Source organism: Apteryx rowi, unplaced genomic scaffold (assembly GCF_003343035.1).
Source record: "Apteryx rowi isolate R43461 unplaced genomic scaffold, aptRow1 scaffold_29, whole genome shotgun sequence".
Taxonomy (NCBI): Eukaryota; Metazoa; Chordata; class Aves; order Apterygiformes; family Apterygidae; genus Apteryx; species Apteryx rowi.
The window spans coordinates 1,037,853-1,063,268 of record NW_020449307.1 but is presented as its reverse complement, the minus strand read 5'-3'; positions in this window follow the sequence as shown (position 1 = coordinate 1,063,268).

The following is a 25,416-nucleotide window of genomic DNA, read 5'->3' as shown; positions in this document are numbered from 1 at the left end:
TTTCGTCCTATGAACCATACAGAAGGGACACTTTAGTGACAACCAATTTCCTTAAGATAAAACCATAAAGTATTTTTTACTGTTAATTTTCCCACACGTATAAACATTTTTCAGTGTTTAACTAAAATCAGCTCTTAGTTCTCTTCAGAATGTGAGTTAATTCCTTGGAGAAATGGGCACAGTCCCAAAAGGCTGTTGAAAGAACATGACCTTTGGTACCTGTAAATGCAGTAAAGAGGCAGTCTTTCCTGACAGCTGTGGTGATAATCCTCTTTGTCTCTGTTAAGTGATAGCTGATAAGTCTGTGTAGAATTAGTTTGTAATGTTTATTTATCAAACGGGTCTCTTTTCACCACAGCTAAGTTACTCAGAGCCCACTTTTTGCATGGGGAAGCTTAGTGTAGATTGCTCATATGTAACATGTAATTTCTTCTGACTTACCATKGGCAGATATGAAGGTAGAGATGCATTGGAGATGAGCTTTAAAGTTTATGCTAGATTTTTTGAGGAAGAAAAAGCAAAAAATGCTGGAACTTAAGCATTCCTAGAATACCTTTTACAAAGACTAAATGCAAAGGACCTGTCAATATAACAGTTGTTTTACTTCAGACTGAATGAAGGGCTGTACCGGATCATTTGCATCCAGCTGTGCGTGGATCGTGGTGTTGAGCTGTGTGGCTGCTCATTCAGGCAGTCTGGGGAGAAATAGGGGTGCAAATGCTTTTGCACTCCCTCTGCGTGTCCCAAGGATGTTTCAGGTCCCTTGGATGTTCCCAGATTTGTGAGTTAAAGCTGTCGCAGCTCACCAAGGAAGACCTCAGAGAGCAGCTGAGAAGAGCAGCCAAGGCCCTTTGCTGTGTCTGAGCATGTGAAGGAGCCTCACCGTGGCGAAGGTTGGCCACTGGAAAGTCTGGTTTCCATAGGGTTTTGCTGTGAAGGGTGTGCACCCAAGTCTGTCAGCTTCTGCGTGTGAAACATGGCTGTTCACGGCAGCTCTGAGCACACTGCCAAGAGGTGTGCGTGCAGAGGAGGGCTTGTAGGTGCTGCAGGCAGCTTCTCGCTTCTCATACAGCTGAATGTGGGCAGTGAGCGAGGACCAGCTTCTCAGCTGCGGCTGTACCTGAAGCTGGGAGCGGCAGCCTCGTCTCCGTAGTTTTCAGCAGGGTATATGCTGCAGAAGATACAGCCTGAGACTGCGTAGTACCATGGAAAATGTCGTGAAATAGGTAAGTCTCCCAGCTGACACAATTGCCCTTCTCTATATGGACATGTAGCTCACTTAAGTCACATCTGATCTCGATCTGTCATTCAGGTAGCCTTAAACTAGATTTGTACATCCTTCTTCAGAGTCCTTGCTGCCCCCCGTCACTCACAGCAGTTTCAAGCTAGGACTAGAGCGAGGCTGTTCTGAACTTGAGACAAGATGATAAGGCCTGAATTGGAAGAAGGTCCACCACAGTCTCTCTGGGCCAAGCAATGTCCAAAGTCCTGAATGAGGGACATAGGCTTCCTACACAGTGCCTGGGAAGCCATTAGGGATCTTAAAGGGATCATCCAAGAAGTGCACAGCTCCTGTAAGCCGAGGAGGCAGATGTCCAATGGGCCAAGGAGATGAGATGCTCAGCTCRTGTGTCAGAGCTCCTCTCTCACTAATGTTTAGGTACCCAAACCAGGCTTACAAGAAGTGCCTTCATCCACTGGGTTTTGGAGTCTGTACCCAAGGGAGGGTACCTACAGATTGACTCTGAAAACAAGCAGAGCATGGTCATTCGTTCCCCGTGGCTGCCACTGAAGGACTTGGCTCCTTTCCGTGCAGGACGTCTGTGGTAGGCTTACATCTCCTGGAAGTAAGGGAAGTAATGGAAGCAATTCCTGACTGAATTTCCTCCTCACTTGCAGCTGTTTCCTAGGAAAGCACCTTTGCTAAGATTACTGCAGGTCAGTGAGGACTAGGTGAGTGCTGTGTATTGAGCTGCTCACAACAGGGCATTTCTGCCATGTGCTGAAGCCAAACTGCAAACAGACAAAACATTTTCAAGTCAAGCAAGAAGGCACCTAGCAAGTTTGGAGGTCTCAGGGGCAGCATTTAGATACCTTCTTCAAGTGTGACACAAAGCATATAGGTATATGCCTATGTCACACTGAAGTCAAAGGATCAACATGCTAAAGTGCTTCACTGTATGCAGGAAATAACATGATGCTGTATGTTTCAAAACGCATCTCAAATGGACAATTTGCCTTTGCTTTTATATTACTTTGTGACCCAGTGCTATCCTTGAATAAAACTTCCTACCCCTTCTTGTTTCCCAGACATGCAAAAACTGATGCAGCAAGCAACTGAAAGTTCTATTAAGAAATAAAAAAGAAATGATGTGATAAAATTACCATGCAGAGAACTCACATGGCAGCCCAGCCAGGGCCACACTTCATTGCCAAGCCTTGTCCTTTTTGCTAATTTATAGTTCTCTCCCCAAAGCCTTTGTGTGACTGGGCTGGCTTAACAGAGGTGAAAAGAACTTTCTAAGGCAATGAAAGAGTGTATTACCTTTTGTCCGAAGGAAGTGAAGGAATAGAAAAGGAAAAAGGAAAATGAATCACATGATCTTGACTGAGGAAGGGCAGTGTGATCCCACACTGCTGTCTACTTGGGTTATATGATGCATTTCATAGTTTAAAGTAGAAGTCACAGTTTAATGTAGAAGTGGGGATGCACACACAGGACCAAGAAGTGGCCCCCATCCTGGGGGCATCCTTGCCCATAGGACAGGTGACCTGGGCTGCACAGGAGTGTGTAGGACACGGTAAATGGGGACATGAGAAGTGCCCCTGTGCCAGGACATGCGGGGCGCTGCTCCAGCGGACATAAGTCACTTCAGACATGTATGAAATGAGTGGGGATGGAGTAGATACAAGAGGCAGAAAATTCAGCCCTGAAGGGAAAATGGAGAGCTATCACAACTCTAGCTCAGGCAGCACCCATACCAGTAATATGACATGTTAGAGGTTACTTTTAATATGACAGTAATATGACATGTTAGAGGTATTAAGTGAAAATTAAACTGTTGGAACTGTATCCCCAAGCAAAGAAACAAGCTGGGGTTAAAAGCATGTAGGAATCATCGTTTATGATGACCCACTTTTTCAACCTCTTTCAGTTATGGCGGTATGTGCATGGCCCGATGGAAGGGGCGCTGGAGGACAGCCAGAAGATAAGCAATGTGCCCGTGTCCTCACTGTAGGGCTGGCAAAGCTGGCAGCTTCCACTCCTGGGTAAACTGGAATAGGATAAACTGGTCTTCATCACTGCTCATGTTGGAAGGACGTACCCCTTGCTTAAACTCTTTCCCAGCCTGAGTCAGTGCTGTTACAGTGTGGGCATTAAAAAGATTTCAGCTAAAACCCAGACAGGAGCCTAGGCTAACTGCAACATGAAGTCATGACCAGATGGTTGCCATCCAACAGAGGAATAAAGATTGTATTAAGGTTAGTTTAACAGGCTTAGGTCTGTAGGTGGTGTGTTCTTAGGAGGCTGCAGTCAAGTAGCTGAATATTTTGAAACTTGCTTCCCTTTATTTGCCTGTGAAGCGTGCAGACAGGTGGGAATCCTGTGCAGCCCAGAGCAGAGGAGAGAGAGCACGGGTACAGGGCAAGGCGAGGGCACCCCTTGCTCCAGGAAGGTGCTGGGCAGTCACCTGGTGTGYGTTTCCGCCAGCTGCAAAGGCACTYGGCAGCAAAGTGTGCAGCAGTACGCTGCGTTGTACCTCTGCTGGCTGAGCTCCCTCATACGGATGGATGCATGAGGTCAAGAGGCATCTCCTGCAGCTGCCCATTATTTCCCATGAATAAAGTGTGGTTAAGGTTGAGGGAATGTCAGTAAATCCTTCATTTTCTTCTCTTTTCAGCTGTCTGTGTTCCTACCTACTAACAATCCAAACATTTCCAGCTTGCTTGCCAGCTACATGGCCACTTGGCTCCTTTGCCTRATTTCTGTGGGCACATCTAAGCTGTAGTCAGAAATCTGAGCCAGTGTCTTAACAGGATCAGGTGTGGGTTTTTTTTCCATGGATTTGGAGATGATGGTCATGTAGTTGACCATTCTTATGCCYTTCACCATCACTCCCCAGTGCGAATGCTCCTTTCCCAGCCTGGGGCAGTGGATGTGTGGGCACACGATCCCTTCTGCAGCCCCTGACGCTGGGGCAGTCATCTGGAGATGGGACGGACCACTGCAATCAGTAGTGTCTTCTGTTCCCAGCCAGACCTGGTCTGTCAGGGCCCAAATTGGTTTAAAAAAAAAAAAAAAACTAAAACTAAACCCAAGCAAATGTAGACAACTATTAGCTTTCACAGAGTTACTCCTGATTTATGTAGGGAGGATGTGAGAAGAATGAAGACCTGTATCTCTGAGCAGAGATTGCTGGGGAAGGAGGACAGAGGAGTCTGAGAAATTCTGAGCTTCTAGAAAGGAAAGCTGTGAAGCATAGAAATGTCAATGGATTAGAAAATTTTATCTACTGTCATGTATAAGACTAGTTAAAAATTTCCARCGGGGTTTCCTTTTATCAGCATTATCTCCTGTGCTGTAGTCACAGTCTGTCCCTTGATAGACGTGTTGCTGCTTTAAAATTGCTACTTTAATAGAACAATGAAAARAACTTGCTGTTTTATTTTGAACACTGGGTAACAGCAACCCTTTCAACCCAACGGCACATAGGGCTGGAGAGAGAGATTTAGGAAGGCCACTGCAGAGATGGCAAGCTGTCATCCCTGTGGAGGAGAAGACATTGATGACATTGAGGTGGCATCGAGAGGAAGTTTGTGGCATCAAGACTGAAGGTTCCTCCCCTCTCCGGGAGGTTCACCACCCTGGCTGTGAACTGATGACTCTAGGCTACACCAAATTCAACACAAATCTGAATCCCTTGGAAATCCCTGCGCTAACTCCACAGTAGGCYGTTGCTCTTGTGTTAACTCTCTTCTCGCTGCTGCTGTACTAGTAAATGAAACATGCCTGGGACTGTGAGGCCTCCTGGCAAGGAAGGACATCCATCCATCCACTTTATCACCCCCAAACAGAGTGTTCATCTCCAACCTGACCACTGGACTCAGCCATTCACCCTGATAACTTCCCAGCCATCCCAGGAAGGTGTGTAGGAGAGCACTAGTTGGCCCAAGCCCAAACGACACCAAGGATTACACGAACAACCAGTGCAGGCAATTGAGTTTCAGTGTGTAGGATGATGCCTGTTGAATATGCTAGTCTAGATATGACCCCTGTGATTGTACATTTAAACTTTTTTCAAGATAGGACAATCAAACTTAGTGTTTTTATATTTTCTTTAATCTGCTAGAGCCTCGGTCATGTAAATCAGATGTACCCAATTCCTCTTTCTAGTCAACCATTCCTAAAATCATCTGGTGTCTCTAGCAGGCAGTACTTCATTAGAAGAGCTTGTATTGCCTCAGGAAAAGGTGAGAAAAGATGATCAAAGCACATGGGTTCCTCTTCATCCTTTTTTGCTTCCTGGGTATGTCTGGCCAGTGTCTGAGTGCATTTCAGGACATCCTAAATCCTGCAGAGCAAGGGATGAATCTGGCCCTTTGTTTGCTTGTTGCTGAAGCACCTTATTGCTAATTAACAGAATGATTTAATTACCATCGGGCAGGATCCATGTGGTTTTGTTCCCTTAGGGGATAGGAGGAGGATAGTAGGGAAGCCAAACAGGTAACATCCTCTTCTGATGCTAATTCTCCAGGGCACGATCCTGATTTCTGAAGGCTGCTCTGGGCTATCTTCTCAAGATGCTTCGAATCTGAGGAAGAAATGAAAGTTGGAGCTTGAATAAAGTTGGTGTTTTGAGGGGTTGCTTGGCTTTGATTACCTGTAAGTTTCCTCAAGCGTAGGGGAAATTTTGGAGTGCAGAGATTGTAAACAACTTCCTAATGGTTGAAAGCAGAACTTGGGAAAATAAACCAAGTGGTTTTCCAGCTGAAGACAGATGTGTGCAATGTCATCCTCTTCTGCAGTGATGGGATCTTCATACTATTCAGAGGAACAAACACTCACCACTGCAGATTTTAAGTTAATGGATTCTTAAGAATTCTTAAGTGAATTCTTTAACTCACTTAAAATCCATTTAAGTGAATGGATTAGCAAAGTGTTCATGAACTGCCATTATAGACCTACGCTTTTACCAGCTATACAGGTGGGTATGATAGTTTTATAACATTCACAACATTGCCTTTTTTAAATTCGGTTTCGTTGGAGTAAGAATTTTTGTATTCTGGACAGTTTCTTCTCTATGAAGAGAAGTATTCTGGGATAGAACAAAGAAACGAAACATCTCCGAGGTCGCCGCAGTCTATCTAGACAGAGAAATTATTTGACTGTAGTTTGAGGTCGTCTTCTGTCTCTCTTCTTGAATGGAGCTGGCAGTGCACTTGCTGTGATAATGTTTCTTTTTGTTTGGTTAAATCTACTGCTTTAATTAGGTCTTCTGTTTTTTCCTTAGTATATTGCTGCTGGTTATTGTTAAAGGGGAAAAAGCATGCACTTCTTTGAACACGGTACTGGTATGAAGTATCCTGCKATTATTATTTTCAATTAATGTTAAGAGCTGAAGAGTACAGTTCTGGCACAGTTTAAAGTGCGAACAAGCCRAATTAGACAAGAGATTACACATTTTTGGCATTCTGGCATTAACTAAAATAGTTTAAGCTTTGTCTTTGGTGGTGGTCTTAAATAAAATGGAATGCGAGTGTGGAATTTGTGGCCAGCTCTGGAATACCGTGGTGTGAATTTCTGCCTTTATAAGAGAGTTCCTAATTCCACATATTAACATGTTGGGCTATCTTACTAAAAGTGAAGTTACGCTGATTAGTTACACTGTAGAAGCTAAAGTACGTACATCTGCTCGAATCATGCATTTAATAGTAAGAATAATGGCAAACTTTGCTCATGTAACATTTCACTTTAAGTGTCTCTAGATGCACATAACTGACACTGCAGCTGGGAGGGTTTTTTTAATTTATTTTTATTTTATTTTAAATAAACAGAATTCAAATTGTTTATTTTTAAAGTTATTTCCTCCCCTCAGATTACAAGAATTTCCCTTCCTTCCTCACTAAAGTGAACTCTGCTTCTAAAATAAAAATATTTATGAATGGAACTCAAAAGGTAAATTCTTAAACTTTCTTTTAAATATGCTGTTACACAATAAAGTTGCCTTTATTGATTAAGCCCAGGTGGTCTCCTCGCACAGCAAACAGACATTTTACAAAGCTTTATTGTGCCTCATTAGAATTCACTCCTTTAGAAGATTTCTAATTATATTGTCTAATAAAACTAAACCTTAGAAGCTATTTGCATATTATATGAAGAAATCTCATACAACAAACTCACAGCGGATTCAATTAACATAATAGCTAATTATATATCCCATCAGCCTTTAGAGTAGCTCAGCATTCATGTTGCTCCTGTTTTTGCCTAGAGCAAAGGAGGTTTGAATTTTCACTTCTAAATATTGACTTTTAACTAATATCAAAAATGATTTGAACACTTTTGTGGATGAAAAGATAATGATTAAACTACATGAAACATTTTAAAAGACTTACTTAAAAGTCTTTGAAACAATTTATAGTTAAATGTAAAGCTTCGCATATTATCCCTTCCGAGTGTCTCTATATTTTTAAAATATGACCAGATAYGTATAATTGTTTTGACAAATATTTGATTGACAGCTCGCTTATTTTGAAACTTCCCACTTCCTGCAGTTATGTGTTGTGCCTTTCTCCTTGAAGTTTGTAATGCAATTGTATTCCTGGCTTGCTGTGGTATCTATCAAGCAAGAAATTTAGGGCTAGATTAACAGAGACATAGTAATGAACAGGCATTTGAGCACCCTGTAATTGACTGTTATTAAGGTGTTGTCATAGGAGTCCGGGATGAATTCTCTTGTTTTGTTTTGAAAATGGATAAGATACTCCGGAAAAACAAAAACAAATGGTAAAGTTTCCTCGAACCTTAAAAAAGAAAAAATCCCCAAAGGCTATCCTCTTCTTTTTCTTTTTAAAGATTTCACATGCTTTGAAGGTCCTCCCAATTTCAAAATGTTCAGTAGAAAAAGCAGGGAGTTAAGAATCAGATTTTGTGACTTATTTGAAAACTTAAATCACGCATTTGTCAACGTGCCCACCAAATGTAATGAAAAATCTGCTGGCTATCATATTTCTATTTTTACAAAAGATAGCAGATAAAGTTTGTTGCAGAGTAAATGGTTTTCTCCCGTTACAATGATGGCTGCCTCTTCATTCATATTTTAATGAGGTTAGTATCTCTGAGACAGCTTTTTCGGGGTGGAGGCCCATGTCTCCGGTACAATTACAATAGGAGTTGCTTTATTGACAAGTACTATTCAAAATCTTCACAGTATAGAAAGAAAGGCTTTAGTTTTCCACCACTTGTCCAAATACTTATTCCTCTCTTACTATTAAAACACTTTTAGAAAGAGCACTCTCAACTGTGTAGAGCCCTGTACGACCGGACGGAGCTCATCACAGCAAAAACGTCGAGTTTAAATTCAAGTTGCTTTTATTTCTACAAAAAGCTCACTAGGCAAAGCCCAATAAGCCAGCAGCAGAAATTATTAGATTATATTGATAGCTTCTGCGTGCAGAGGTTTACAAGAAATGTGCTAATGCAATAGCAGTTTCTACTGAGAGTGGGAGGCTGATTCCAGACAAACGAGGAGATTTGCCCGAAAGATAAAGTTATTTGGAGATCACACATCCAATGTATATTTTTTTAAACAGAAAAGAAAAATAAGTAAATCTAACTGTTGGCAAGTTATGCCCGTATGGTTTTATTAGTCTTCTTCGTGTGTTTGCTATCTCTAAAATACTTTTCTTTAAGGTAATGAGGGGAAACATCCCAAAGCTGATGCTAAATACAAGATATACCCTGCATGAGCCAAATCRCATATATACAGGTGCCATAAGGCGAGCAAAAACTTCTCCAGGAATACGAAAGCAAAACTATGTCTGTCCATTTGCAGAGCGCCTCGCACGCATCGCGAGGGTCTTCCCAGCGCTTTCCCGCGGGTCGGCGGCTGGCTTTTCCGGGGGCGCCGACACTGGGCGTCCGCGAGCCCCCGCGTCCCGGGCGGGAGGCTGCGGCGGCCCCGCGGCGTGGGCTATGCCGCGCTCGTGGCCCGCCGGGAGCCGCGGCGGGGGCGGCGGAGGGGGCCGGCAGCCGCCTGCTTGGCGTCCCCTTGGCGTAAAGAAACACGGCCACTAAAAGCAGCTTTCCTGGGCAGCTGGCTTGAGTTACCGCCGTGGAAGCAGCTTTTGGAAGGAGTGCGAAATTTAGGACCATTTATTGCTGTAGCAGTCAGATGGCAAAACTCCCTCACGGAGGACCGGTGACCGCGATAGGAGCGATGCCAGGGCTGGAAAGGGCAGCTTGGGCCGGCTCTTCCCTCCTGGAGGAAGGGGGCTAAAGCGTCCTTTTGTGTTCGTTGCTCAGTGTATTTTGCAGCTTCCCGACCTGCCGCTTGGTTCTGTGCGGTGGCGCGCACGCGGGGAAAGCGTTCGCCCCGTGTCTGAGTCGCCCTTCTCCCTCCCGACCCCCAAAGGAGGGCGAAACACCGGCGTCTGCAGCACGAGTTTCAAGCACAACTTTTGCAAGCACGTTCCGCTGCCAGGAGCTTTTTTCGGCTTATGGGACGTTGTGTTTTCATTAAAAAAATATATATTTGCATCCCAGTGGATGAAACAGGCTTTTAATAGCAAAATGTGGTTTGTCTGAGCCTRTCGTTACTGTAAAATAGGTTATGCTGCCCTACAAACAGGTTTGGGAGCTAAAGGCTGAAGTCATTCTCTCTCTCTCTTTTTTTTTTTTTAATGCACTGTTTGCTTCTCAGCCTTTTTTTTTTCTTCTTCTTCTTTTTTGGCTTTTCCCAGGTCTCATAAAAAGTAGACTCCACATCCCGAAGGCGACTGGGGGAGGGAGGGGTTTCATAATGGGGCCTAGTTTAAGGAGAAGGCAGCGAAGGGGGGAAAAGAGAGAGAGAGAGAGAAAAAGCAAACCCTCTAAGCTTTAATTTTAATTCTCCTGCCTTCATTTATCTGATTTGCGGCCAGATGGTGGTGGAGCAAGGAAACCCTTTGTGCAAACGAAGCGCACATGTGAAAAGTGCTTCTGTAATGTAATCATTGAGACCGGAAGGGTTCATACTGTGTCTGAAAGGAGACAATGGAGACTGGATATATCAACATTGCAGAAATCGAGTTCATTTGCGATTCAGCCCCTTTGACTATGGTTGTCATGAAAACTTCCTACTTTGATCAGCAGAGGGTGGAGAGAAGAGACCTTCCGCGGGGCCCCGGGCGGCCGCGGCGCACTTGGCTCCCCTTCCCGCCCCCTTCCGGAAGGCGCAACGGGCACAGGAGCAGCTTTTGCACCTTGACCCGGCTAGACGGGGCGCCAAGTTTCGCTCCGCCGGTGCCCCCTCCGCGGCAGCGCCCGGCAGGAGTCGGGGGGCCGCGGCGCGGGAAGCCGAGCGAGGAGGACCTCCGTGCCGGCGCTCCTGGCGGAAAGGGAAGGTTTCGCGCGGGCGCGAGGCCGCCTCGGCCGGAGCTGGCGCTTCTGCTCGCGTGTGCAGCAGCCCCCGGCTGCGGTTAGACCCGTCGAGAGCGGCGCAGCCCTGCTGCCTTCCTGTGCCGTCCGCCCAGCGCGAGCTGCATGAGGTGTTTTGGGCGATGCAATGAGAAAAAAAAAAAAAATCAATTTTTGCCTCCAATAGGTTCCTTTAGCCTTGCCGGAGCTGCTGGAAAATGGGGGCAATGCAGCAAACGACGCCAGCCGCCAGCGGACCTGCAAACTCAGGAAAGGACGTCCGAGAGGTTGGCTCCTAGGCAAGAAGAGAAAAGCTATGGCAGACTTTAAAAAAAAACCTCTGTTTTTAATCTGATGCTTACAAACCTTTGAATTTTGCGGTAAGCCAACATAACAAAATCAGTAAYGTTTTATTTTTAAGTGAAAAACGTGTTAGTCTATGCACTCCTTATTGTACGAWAAGTAACGTCGCTATTAAATTCATGCAGACTGTGCGCTGTTTTAAGATTCCTGCCGTATTTTAATAACTCTGTACTGGCTTTTCAGGGAAACGAGCTGAGTATTTTGAGATAATACTGCATTTTGTCAGATGCTTTATAATGTTATTTAGCAACATATTTGGATCTATTTAGTGCTTCATAAATATGAATAAAGCATTTACAAAAGGCACGTCACTTGCAGAAGTCACCCGTGGATTATGCCGTACGCTTTCAGTTTATATGTTTCAAATTGCCTAAACTACAGCAGGTCAAAACTGCGTTTTACTTGGGGAATTTTTAGAAGTGATTCAATATAAATCAGTGCCCCTCAGAAAATATCTCTGCTGATTTACRTGGAGGGAGGAAGGGAATTGCAGCGTGGGGGAAAAGCCCAGATTACTACTGAAGGAGTTTCAAATATTTACAGGCAAATTAGGGCAGGAGGGGAGGTACGTGGCCTTTTTTCTCGGGCCTTGCTGAGCAGAGGCAAATTGCCCTGCGCTGACTCTGCGACGCTGCCAGGGGCCGAGTCCAGCAGGCTTCGGTGCTCTCGCTGGCTTAATGCCAGTTCCTTCCTCGAACATTTTTTGTTTGTGCGTTGGGTGGCTTTTTAGCTTCGGGAAACCGGAGTACGGGCAAGCGTGCACAGAACAGCAAAAAAAAAGGAAAGCAAAGCAAAGCCAAGCCCCACGGGGCTGCGCTCGACGCGATCTTACGCCCGGTTCGGCACCCAGCCTGCCGCGAACACGGTGTCGAAGCTGGCAGACCCGTGAGGAAAGCCAGCGTGCCCGTGCCCGTGCCCAGCGCTGCTGCTTCCACCAAGCGCGGCGGCATGGCGCCTTGGTGCACCTCCGCTTTAGCCCTAATTGTGGCAAATAGTGGTTTGGGGCTTTTTTTTTGGGGGGGGGGGACCATAATACCAAAGGCCAAACAGGATCAAATGGGGGGAACATTGCAGAGGGTCTTTTTGGTATGGGATGTGGCCTTTGCAAAGCAGATTTCTTGGGGCGTGCTTCGCTCCGTGGCCGCTCGCGTCGGAGGGCGTCCCCTCGCTGGCGGGCGGCTTTTGGGGACGGTGGCCCGTGGCCGTGGCCCGCCGGGCTGCCCCGAGGGCCGGCTGCGGAGCGCCGGGTTCCCGCGCTCGCCCGGGAAATCAGGGGTGCCCGCGTCCCCACGCTCGCGCGTCCTGAGCACTGATGCAAAACGGGCTTATTTCGTTTAAACTGCGAGTGCATCCTCCCTGAATATCGAGCCGGGGTCGGGGGGGGCCTTTTCCCAACCGAGCGAAACGCGCCTCCGCGATTTCTTCCCCCGGCGATGCGTTTTTCAGACGGGCTGGAGGGCGGCTGACCGGCCCCGCGTGGCCCGGCCGTCCTGGGGGCAGCGGGTCGCCCCGGCCGCCCGGTTCCCCCCTGCAAAGGCGCCGCACCAGTATCCTCCTCTTCTCGTTCCTACAGCGCGAAAGTCTCGTAGAGGAGTATGAAGACGAAATATGCTCACTTATCGCCCAAGAGGCAGACTATCTAGCTGACAAGCTGTGCAGTGAAAAATCAGGTACTGTGTCTGATGTAACATGTGCTCTCTCCGCAGCCTGCGTTTTTTCCTCCCCCCCACCCCAGCGTACGTACTGCTCTGGTGCAGCAAACCGCTCCGGAGGCGAAGGGCTGCGCTGCTGAAGGAGCACTGACACTGCCCGACTTCTCGGCCACGGCCCCTTCTGAAAGGTTTTACTAGCTGCCTTTAATTCGCCTGTGCATATCCATGCAGCATAATTTTTCCCAGGCCAGCTAACGTAGCGTGTTTTCCTCCTGGTGTTACCTAGTTTTTACTCCTTACGGAGCCGYGTTGGTATCTCAAAGTCAGGAAGGAAAATAACCCTCTCGTAACAAAAAGCGGGGATTTTTTCCGCCCCCCCCCCACTATAATCGCTGATTGGGGCCGCTAAACTGAAGCAGGAACAATAAGAACGTGGGTTTAAAAACATGCCGATCATTTTTAAGAGCTCTTCCCCGACACCAGGGAAGAGCTGTCCTCCGGCGTGCTCTCTAGCCCACCAGGATCGCCTGCTAGGAACGATGTATTTTAAAATGTTGTCTTTCTCTGTAAAATATAGCACCTTCAAATAAATAAGGCCTCTTTTAAATCCTGACAAACTAGGAAAATGCTTGCAGAAATTAATTTTAGCTTGTTTAGACTCCTCCTCTATTTCACTAGTTGGTGCTCTTGTTTCCAATGTTTTTTTTTAACTAACTTTTATATTCATTTCTGAATCTAAAAAGCACATCACTCCAGGTGCTAAGTACTGTGAGATGATAAATGACGTTGGATTATCCTTTCTCAATGTCCTGCCTTTAGCRATAGAAGACGCATGCAAATATTGATCTCAGAATCAGTGCTTGTAAATATTGGTATGTGTTTTTCTGAGATTTAAAGTCTATAATAATTATTTATGATGTAATAAACGTAGACCATAGAAGTGCTAAAAGCTGATGAAAGCTGACTCACTAGGAGTTCATAGAAATACGTATAAATACTTATATGCATTACTGTAGTTTTAATACTTGCGGAAAAAGCATAATATAGAGCACTGGARGGCTCCATCTGTAATGACACCAAGTTATCTTTATAATCTATGTAGACAACAGATTTGTAAAAAATAAACTTTCCCCCAAAGTCCTGATTTTTCAAAAATAATTTTCATGTCATCATGGAGCTACTTTCTCTAATGTCAAAATGGTAAATACACAGAGTAAAGAATTATTTTGAAAACAACATGCTTCCTCCTAAAGGTACAGCGTTATTTTGGATAGAGTGACTTATAAAGAAAAACTTTCCGGGCAATTCAGATACAAAAAGCAGAAGTGTGTACAGGATAATGTAGAAAAAATAATCGTCGTGCRGATACATTTCTCCCAGAATATTGGGATAAATATTCTTCCCTGCTCCTTGGCTACGCTGTAGCCRCATCTGTAACTGTTGCCATTTTGGAGAACAGTTTGCAGTTTTGTGCATCTTTGCTGATACTACAAAAACACCAGCGGAAGGTGTGCAGAAAACACCGATATCAAAGCTAAATCTCTAAAATTTCTTTTTTTTTTTTTCATGGAGCTGCTGCTTAACAAAAGCTTTCCGTTTTTTTCCTTCAAAATCACATCTGGGCTTTAAAACCTGCCGCGTGCACCCGTTCTGCACTGCTCCAGCAGTGAAACCGTTCCCTCCCTTAGAGCAGAAGCGCCGGCCCCGACCGCGTGCTAGCCTGATTCACCCAAACATCCCCGACGCGCCCGTCCGCCTGGCTAGGGAAGCACAAACAGTGCTCTGCGGAGGGGAAGGAGTCCCGTTCTCCTGCCTCTTCCYGGCAGTCAGGGCAAACAAACAAGCTGCCGTTTCACGAGCAGAAGCGGAAGCCCCCGCCGTGGCGGGCGTAAGCTGCTCGCAAAGGCGGTGGAAACGCCGCGGAGGAAGGCTGAAAACACGGGCCACAAATTAATCCGCCGGTCCCCGTATCGTCTGGTCGCCCGCTTAAAAAAAATGTCAGGACGCTATAGGATAAACAGAAGACTAAAAAAAAAAAGCCACACTGACATTTTTTGAAGCTAATCACTATAACAACGTCTAAAGAGGGGTGAAAAGTATTAAATTGCATTAAAAATAATGAAAACATGCCTCCCCAAGTGTGGTAGCATTTTGAAGCTGCTAAAGAAAAGCAGTAATACCTGAAATAGCAGGGAAATGCCTGCCTGGATTTTTCGAGGGAAAATAGATCCAGGCTCCCCTGGATTTGGAAACTGTGGTCCTTCGAAATTGTGTCAAGATACATGCCAGCTCTGGAGCACTTACATATAATTTACAAAAGAATACAACTCGCAGGATACAATGAGAGTTATATTATTAAGTCTTATCTATCTTACAGTGGTAATTTTCATTAATACGTTATATTAAAGCAATATTACAGCCTTATTGTCTCACTGTAAATTATTGGCTCTTTTTATTCAGAGCTCCCTGTGTTCATTCAAAATACCATTTTAAACATTTTTTGGCAAATTATCCTACTAAATGAGAGCAAAAGTATATAAGACTTCTCCATGGGCCATTTGCAGATTTTGAACCTATGGATTTCACTATAAAGCAAAAAAAAAAAAAAAAAAGTCAGTGATGTAATCTTTTCATTCCTGTGCTTTTAATTCTGTTTTAAAAAACTGTATATGTGAATATGGCTTATTTCTTGTGGCCCCTCACAGACTTATTAATATTGTTGCAATCAAATCCTGTAGCACTCTAATAAAATAATAAGGGATGCAGGCTCCTCTGAGCCGGCAAACATGGCATTAATGGAAGCCATGCATATATGAAGAAAAAAAACCCTTCTCCAGAAGTCACGTTTAGTACTTTTTTTTTAATGCAAAGATCTTCCTAGACCTTTTCATGTGGTGACTGTATGCGGCTGTTCCTCGTCTGATTAAAAAGTAGGAAACTTCAATAAAGTCTTTTAGAATGATCAAATCGTTTGAGATGTACAAGCACAGATCCGTTTTCTGTCATGTATTCTTTGATCACGCAAAAAGTCGCGGTGCTAGACAGGCAGTCAAAACCTGCTGAGACACACCTTCAGATCCTCTTTCACATGCCTAAAAATCGCCAAGTTATTTTTCCAGGATGCTGCCTCTTTTTCCCCCCGCACAGGAAGCGCAGATTACCGCTTGCGTCAATGAAATGACAGAGCAGTGTTTTRATTCCCTGCCCCTCTCGTTCTCCTTGCTGATTGAACTCATGTTCTTGGGGTTCTTTCTGGGTTTGTAGGTATTTTTAATCACGATAATTGCGGCTYGGTGGCCTGTCAGTGGTGTTTCAGTCCATGTGAAGCGGTGTTGTGCGAGAAGAGTGCTGAGGCCGATGAGAAACCAGAAGCCAGCTAAGGATTGTGCTGATGTATAGACTAGTGCCAGATGATTTATAAGTGGAAAATAATGTAATACCGCGTCTTTTATGAGTGGTGAAAGCTGCTGTTTAAATAACACCAGGACTTCTGCTATGTCCTTTTTTTATGTGCTCCCAGCTATAAAAATATGCTCTTTGGCTAAAATCTTCCAGTCCTGGTTTTATCTTAAAAGTGACTTAACTCATGTGTTCCTTTATTTAGCTGTTTGGAAAGTCTGAATATAATTTCGGCACCCAATGCTGAGTTAAACAAGAGTGAAACAAAACACTTTTATTCAACTGCAAAGAAATATAGAAGCCTCTTTCTGCACAATTATCACTCAAACTATTGTGTTTTTGCAAACGGATACTTTCTAGGAGGCTAGTTCTCGGTGAGAACTACTCTCCTGGAGAGTTTAACAAAGCTAGGAGCTACATCAATTAAAAGCAACTAAAATGTCTGTTATGTGTATGTGCAGAATATTAAACTGCCATTAAGCCATTTACCTTTTACCTTAATACCATCTGCGAGATGATGGAAAATAAAGGCGCTATATTGGTTAAGAAGCTGTGATTTGATGCTGCCACAGTACTCTGGACTTACATATTTTCTCACATTTTTCTCACCATGCAACCAGGAAAGAGAACAGGATAGAGAGAGATTAGCGTTTTAGTCCCCTGCCCTGCAATAGGATCTGTTCGCACAGATTTCAGTGAACATTACAAGGGATTGAAAGATCCATATTGGTAGCTTTTATTAAAGACCTGGGCCGTGACACTCCTTGTTTTAAAATACCAACTTTGATTAAAAATGGATTTTCACTGTAGCCATACGATCACACTCAGAAGACGAGTAAATGTTAATTTAAGCACTAACATGAGCTGCATTGGCGAGAGATGGAATATTTGGTACGTTTACTAGCGTGGCTAAATTTTTCTTAGGGCGTAATATGCCTAGGTGAGTTCCCAAAGACTGACCCTGAATAGCGGCGGCCAAGGGAGGACTCGGACGTGCCCAAAGCCGGGCTCGAGCCCCGCTTGCGCGGTGGCCGGGCCGTGGCACCGCTGCGGGAACCAGTGCACTCCCTCACTTGGGTTGCTGATAACTATTTCTAGGTAAACTCTCCATGTGTGTTTTTGTGATGTGATAATTATTAGAGGCTCCAGGATTGTGCAGCTCCTAGTGGGATAACTTTTCAATTAAAAAGAGCACGGCTTCCACGTATTTTAAACATTTTGCAGAAATGTCACCTCACCTGGGGTTGCACAAGGCGTATTCATTCCATTTAAGAGAAGAGTTGGACCCTGAGTTATTTAACACGTTTGAGGACAGGAGCTGAGGACAGATTTTCTACTGTATTTTTTGTTTGTTTTTTTAAAATTATTCTTGCTCAGCTTCAAACTCCAGGAAAATGACTGAACTCATGTCGTGGCTATACCTCACACTATTACTTGTTTCTGATTTATTGGGCAAAAGTAGTTTAAYGTGCTGAGTATTTTCACCTTAATGCTTTCAGTGATGGAAGTGCTTTAAGAGGAAAAAAAATATTTTTCCARTTAGCAAATTATATTTTTATTAAAAAAATGGATGCTCTTAACAAAAAGTTACTGTCGAGAACATGAGTAAATGACATGCAACTTTTCCTTCCTTAGGTGTCTGCGAGAATTTGCTCCTCACACAGTTAGAGAAGAGATCAGCTACTCATTTTACGGAGCGAAGTAAGATGACAACACCATATTTTTCTTGAGTAATCAAGTATTGATTGCWTTCTTTTCTTGCCATTGTAGTGCCTCCTGTATTTTTCACTTTAATCTTTAAATGTGCACATATTCCTTATTCTTGCATTTTAGGTGGCTTTCTATTAAAGCATTTTAAATTGAAATATGCCCAGTTTTTGCAAGAACGTTACGTTTAATAGAGATTTGGCTACTGGCCTTATTTCTTGTGTTTAAATTTTTTTGTGCTCCAAGGTATTCCTCTCAATTGTGYTGATTTTCACAAAATCAACATCTGTTTGTAAAAGAATTAGAGTATGAAAAAAATGAGGTTTCTGCTTAAACAGAAAATGGTAACTAATACAATTGCAATAAACTCATTACTTTTTCATTTTTCATGACTCATTTGTTTTAACAGATAATCAATTTGTATGTATTTCTGTACTAGAAAAGAGTTTAGAGYGCTGCTAAGTTTATATTCCTGCTCTTGAGATGATGATGGGAAATTTTCCAAATATTTATCCTTCTAAAGGTGAAATAACTTAATGGAATGCATGTAGTTTCCTTAAAACAAATCATTCCTTAAAATTTCCATATCAAAGCACTACTGATCCCGGTGTAAATGTTCATAGAACCTGCAARTATGATTGCTGTAATAACTTAAAATTAAAGTTTTCTTGACGGAGAAATGTCAAAAACTATCAAAATATTACAGATAGGTCATATGCCTTTCATCACTGTTTTTTGATATAAAATATGTATTAATCAGTGCAAAACATTTGTCTATAAATCTCAATACTTTGCAATATAATTTTCTTATAATCAATATCAGCCTTTGGATATATTAATAATCTAGCTACCGATAACTTTCTCAGTAAAAATMTTTGCTTAAAATAATACTTCTTTGCTTATTAGAAATATATAAGTATATTCTGCGCTCATTCCACACGTAGGATACCCAGAGCTGTAATTGCAGATCAGGGTGCTGGTGTGTGCCCCAAATGATGAAGTGTGGTAATATGTGCTTCAGACTCAGATATCCTGTGAAAACACTGTGTAAAGAGGCTGGAATTACTGAACTGTGGTTTTAAGGTAACAAAGATAGTTCATTCAAAACAGTAGAACAGTYCTGTAAAATGTTTAGAGGAAAAGTAAGCCTTATAACTGAAAAACATTTCTAAAAATATKTATGTCACCTTCAGTGAAGTTTGAGTAACCATTGAAGAATGTAAAATACCAAATTGTATTGTGGAAAAAAGCATAATGATTAAAAATCTATCAGTATGTATCAGTTTTTTAAAGTTTATTTACAGGGTTTTTTTCAATATTTGCAAAATTAAGTATTTAAACGACAACACAGCCCATCCCTCGGTTAGTGTAAATTGTTGTATCTTCACAGAAGCCATTTGAGCAACACTGATTTACATCAGCGTAACACCTGGTTCCATAAATTTGTTACACAAGGATTTGCTGCCTGATTACATGTTTCTAAAGATGCTCTAAGTTTTCTCTCAGTGTGGTGCATTTTCTGCCATTCCTTACTCACGGATCAGTTTTGCAGAATACTTCGGCAAAAGTTACAGTTTGAGTATCATGGCAGCTGTGCTATTTAAAATGGAAATACGTTCAGTATTTTGTATTTAAGGAAGAATTTCTTCACACTTAACCCTRTTCAACATCATCTTTCACGTATATGTGAGCATTCCTTTTTAAAGTAACTTTCAAATCTTTGAGCTATCTTTTATCTTCATTCTTCAGTGTGGGTTCAAAATGTCCAGCTTGGACTGAGGTGGGGTCTTCGATATCGATATTAAAATGGGTTGCTCCCTCACCCCATGTGCAGAACATAAAGCCTGACCAGTTACATCTTCAGCTGGCTTCAGCGGAAAAGTGTTTCTTATCCAGGCTCAAATATAAGACTAAATTGAAAGGTTTGGTTTCACCTCTTATCTACACTTCATAAATTTTTGATTTTGTGAGGGGGCAGAAAAGTCAGATTTGGTCCAAAGTGTATTTAAAAAACATATATTACAAGGTCACATAAAAGGAACACAGACACTTGGAATCTAGACAGACATTGCAAAGTCTGGCTAGTTTTCAGAATGTCGTAATCACCCTATTTTTACTTGCATCATTTTTCTGCAAATTTCAAAATCTTTTTCCTCTCTCCAGTTTCCTCTCTTTATTGTTCAATGTGAGAGACTCATGAGAGCAACAAAGAAAATTGATTATCGAGGAGAACAGCGCAGTGCGAGACACCAAGCATTATCAAAAGATCAAAATAAACAAAGCAGGACAGAAATACCAAATTCGTTTTTTTGGAGGGGGGTCTTTTTTCTTTTAGAAGGAACTTATACATTGCCTGTAACAGTGACTGCTGAATTATTCCAGACAGATGGATATGCACTCCAGATTGCTCACGATCTTGATAGAAAAGAGAACCTGACTACCTGGCCGGGTGGTTTTACTGAACACCCAGTCCTCTAGTGCYGTGCTCGACGCGTGCATTTGACCACCAAGGTTAATGTGTTTTATGCTGAGAAAATGCTGCTAGACAGCAGTGTTGGTATATGGCCCTTCAACACGAATGTCTTTATTTAAACAATAGTTTGCACATTTACATTCTGTCTTTGAATTTCACAGTGATAAACTACCGGAGGATTTTTGTAYCGCATCATATCGTATTTACACGTTGATGATAAGATACGGGCCAGATTCATCACTGTGTCATCTCAGTCCTATACTAGCGTAACTCCGGTGCAACTGGAGCAATGCTGTAGTGGACCATGTCTGATATTTACTGTGATCAGCCTGCAAAGGACTTCGGGGTAAATATTCAGACTGTTTTAATATCGCGTTATTGAAGCAGATATTGAGAAGCAAACTTTAAATTTGCGAGGCCCTTTGTGAAGCGCGCTGAAGTAGGGTTCAGTAAGAAATGCTGTGTCTAAAAAAGGATTCATGCATTTTATCTTCTGTGAATTAGCAGATTAGGAAAATGATATGATGAGAAATGGGCTGCTTGGGATCCCATATATCTGAATATTTACATTGCTATCCTATCTCAGTGACTAGTGAAATACTATTGCTTCACTGCTAATAAAAAGTAATCCACTGTAATAACTGGACATAGACAGCCTGCCATCCAGTGCTGATACCCTCAGTCTCCCCCAACAGATGAGCATCTCAAAACCTATGGAAAATAGGAGAAATATGTCCTGACCATAGGCTCAGYTCTCCCTTATTTATCTCACCCTGCTGTGATGAAATCAGAGTTACAGACATTTATCCAAAGGCATAATTGAGCCTTTTATCAGTGCAACAGAAACATAAAGGTTGTTTGTAAGAAAGGAGGACCAGATCCTTGCCCAGAGCAAACGGCTTCAGTCGATTGACTTGAATAGTAAAGCTGTTGCATCCAAATTCGGGAGGCTGTGGGTCCCCGGTTTGTGATGACTGTTAAAATTATACATTTAGTTTGGAATGGTTTATTTTGCTTTCCATGCCAAATATGCCAGGCAAAGAACATTTCTGGTGACAGACTTTATTTCAAATGTGGCTTACTCAGAATGAGTTGAGGCCACTAAAATCATTTCATTCAGGAATGGAAAGCAGATGAAGCGAGATCCTGACTGGGAAAGATCAATGCTTTGTTTACTAAGATAAGCCCTAAAAACAAGGTCGTTCACTAACAAGTCATATTTTCTATTCATATTTGTCTTTGTGGTCTGACATTTGCCCGTACGTGTGATAGCTTCATCAAAATACAGTTTTTAGAAAATGCGTTTTGCTAGTCACTATTTCATTGACATACAGAAGCATTGTGTTAGAGTTTTGTGAACAAAATATTAACTTGTACGGCGTTCCTAATAAATATTAAGTTTATCAGAAATGAGGGGCACCAGATATATATATAATGAAATGCTATTAATGGGTCTTACAGCAGGAGCTATGAGGAATACCTCGTAATTATAGCGTACAGAGCTGTGTACAGCATACTTTGTTATGGAGGCTTAAGTAGGTAATTAGTATTACAGTTATGGAGTTGTGAGTTACCTTAAATTATGTCAGTCTCTGAAAACTGCCCTTACTTTCAATGCCGTGGTGAGGACGAATCGGATTAAACTGAGAAATTACCTCACTGGGCCAGGAGTGTTTCCACCACTTGAGGCATGAAGATGGCAATCCCGGGGGCTAGGAAAGGGGGTGACGGGAGAAATACTCTCGATACGTTTTTGTGAGCAAAGTGTACATTTCACAAGAGCATRTATGCCTTATATTGTCTAATTGGGGGATTTTGGAGACTGTGTGGAAAGGAGGAAAGCTTTCAGTAAGGAAAAAGCATGAAAGGTTAGAAAATAAATGCAAGGTGGAGTTGGCACATGCCATAACTTCCACACAAGCGTGTGTAATGCCGGAGCAATGCTGTAACAGCACACACTGCTGTAGGACTGTTGATTTAACAGCACAACTGTGCTTAATGCAGTGTGGGTTAATGCAGAATCGCTCTGTAGGAGCATCTCAACAAGGCTTGGTGAGAAAGAGTAAGAGAGAGACCAATTCACAAAGCTCATTTAAACTGATTGAAAAGCTTTGGAGAACGAGGATGTCCTCATGCCTTTAAACGTATTTACTGAATTGGCAGTTTAATGGCATTCAGCAATAAACTCCATCGCCTTCAGGAGCAATTGATAAAGGTTCTGGTAACTGCCTGCTCCGATCTACTTTGGGGAATGTTAATAAACTGGTACCCAAGGACTCCTAGGTGTGTGCTGTGGAAGAGAGGGAGCTAAATGTCAGCTAATTAAGCAGAGCTGAGACCGTGAAAGATCTTGTGAGTTAAAAGTTAAATATTAATATCAGTTTCAAACTTTATGAAAGCTGGCTTAGTGGCAGAGAAGCAGAAGGGATATATATCCAGCATGTTCGTGACATTTTATATTTCTAGTTAACCTCACAGACGCATTCTAAACCAGCTGAAGTTTTCTCAAAGCAAATTCCGGAAGATCAGCCAATAAGGAATTATAACAACCCTTGAGGTGACACAGACATTAATGAAGGAAGAAAGAAAAGATTTCAATATGGCAATGTTTCTCAAATGGTAAAAAATCCTCCCTGTCATATTAAATGTGACATGAGCAAAAGGTGAGGGTTCAGAAAGGCTTGGTGCTCAGCAAGCACGGTGTAGGCAGGGCTGTATTTATCTGGCTGTGCGTGTTGATCACTTTTGCTAATTCCCTTTATTGGAACTGAACTCCAGCCCGTGGCAGTGTCACACGAGCACTGAAGCAGCACCGAGTTGCCACTACTCAGACCTGTGGAAAGGGTCAAGTACATCTGAAATAAGGTCAGCTACAGCCATTTCCCTTTGAGCAGGACCAAGGAGAGGGATATAATTTTCAGCGTGACACTGGTGCTCATAATGAGTGGAAGAATCACGGATAAGCACTATGCAATATTTGTCCTACAGTGGCCAGAGTATCTTGTGCTGATCTGTTCTGTCTTTGAATCTCATCATTATCATTCGTTATTATGAACTGGGTTACAGAAGTGGTCCTCAGCCCTGCCTGAGATCAGGATCCCATGTGCTTGGCCTTGCATAAACAGCAGAGTTAATTCACGCTGAGAGCTTCCTCCTGTCACCAAACACAAGATGATGTGGGAGTATTGCTCCTTAATTTGCACAGATCGAGAATGCAGAGATTAAACAACTTGCCCACCTTTGGGCTCGTTTATTGTTAGGCCAGGTCTTAACCACACAACCATCCTTGCTGGCCTCAGCAGAAATGGTAAATTATTTGAAAGTATGTGCTTGGGACAGAGATGAGTTATTAAGTGCCTGTTTGCTGATATCAAAGAAGATGGAGGCTTGCAGTAACTTTCTTCACTAAGTTGTATCTTGATGACCAAAAAAGAGCATGAATACTTTTCCACTATAAGTGTTTAGTTGAGTTAGGCTGTATCTTGTAGGGGTTTTCTGCAGTGCTGAGCTGTGACCCGACACTGTGTTAGCTGGTTGCTTGGTGGCCTCGGTTGTCCCCCCAGACTACTGCATGCAGGTCTTAATGTGCTTGCCTGCAACGCAATGGTGAGGGCTCAGTTGTGTCACACTAACTGAACTGTAAAATATACTCCATTTTATCCAGCATGACAAGGCTCTAGGCTCTTCTGGAAGAAGAAAAAGAACCAGTACCATTCATAGCCCGTGAAATTTTTGACTGCTGTTACAATGTATTTGAAGATTTTCCCTGACACATTCAGATGGCTAAGCGAGCGGAGAGGAGAGGTGCCGATAGAGCCAGTCTTGGCAGGCCTGGGCAGTGTTGCTTGCTATGAAAAGGCCTGCTTAGCTTTGTTTTCTGCGCACAGGTTTGTCTTTGGCACGCGGGACGTGGCTTGCTCTGAATGTCATGGTGCCCTCGAGCAGCGCTGTCCCCCGTTTGGCTCCGTCAATACGGATCCCTGAGGAACAACATTGCGGTTATCCTGTTAGGCTCAGACAAAGCATCACCTAACAAAAGAAACAGAGTATGAGCAGATTTTATGTTTAATGGGAAGCATGCAAAAAGAGCACCAGAGAGCCCTCTGTGAGCCTCCAGGTGCTTTGTGCCTATGCCGCTAAAGGTAGGGAGCCTCGTGCTAGGCTTTGGTTATCAATACATCCCTGTGTGTGTTCTTCTCTCCTAATTCCCCCATTACCACTGACTTTCAGAATATGAAACTGAGCTGTCTAGGTCTGGTAGATCTTACAGGTTCAAATATCTTCCTTCCTTCCAGTCCCCTGGGCTTAATTCTAGTTCAGTTGGTATTGCCAGCCTCCAGTCCCCAGACTGTGACACTGAATTTCCTAAAGAAGCTTCACATGCATAATTAAGTAAACTGTAACACCGAGCCTTGCACTTTAACACTCACCTRCCTGGACCAGGCTTAACTGAAGCTGGCTGTGTCCCCTGGGGCCCCCCAAGTCTTGCTTTAAGACACCTGGGGTCAGAGGAGCTGGTGGGCACTTAAGGACGGTGGCAAACACCGGAACCTGGGAGAACAGCGATGACTCCTGGATGCCTAGAGATGGAAATGCTCAAGGCTGATTTTCTTGGGAAAATTGTGCTTTTCCTTTAAAAGGAAAAGCTTCCTTGCTTTGCAGGACTTGATTAGACAAAAGAAATTCAAATTTTGTGTTTTCTGAGCCTGAGTCATCCTCATGTAGCCTTTTACTGTGCTTTTCTTCAGGGCAACCTGAACACACCAGAGCACTTTGCCAGAGTGAATAAGCACCTTTACCCACCGTTAGAAAAACAAGGTGCAGAGACAAAACTTGGCAGAAATGGGACTAGAGAGCACACATCCTCATTCCTTGTCTGACACCTGGTTTGCTGTACCACACTGATTAAATTAACATAGGTATTGGGATGCACACATGCATTGCCTTATGCCATAGCTGTCATAATCGCCTATACTTCTATATTTCCATGGTACAGGCTAAGTTTGCATTGTTTGCATTTGTTGCACCAAAATCAAGACTTTGTTTCATCTTTTCAAAGCCCTTGATTACACTGACCCAAGTTACTGGAGGACCACAGCACACCAAAAGGTCATAGCATAAATGGACCTGTCGCATCACCAGTTTTGGGAATAGCATTTGTGAATACCCTGACACATAACTTTCTCTTTGAAGACCAGAGACCCTAA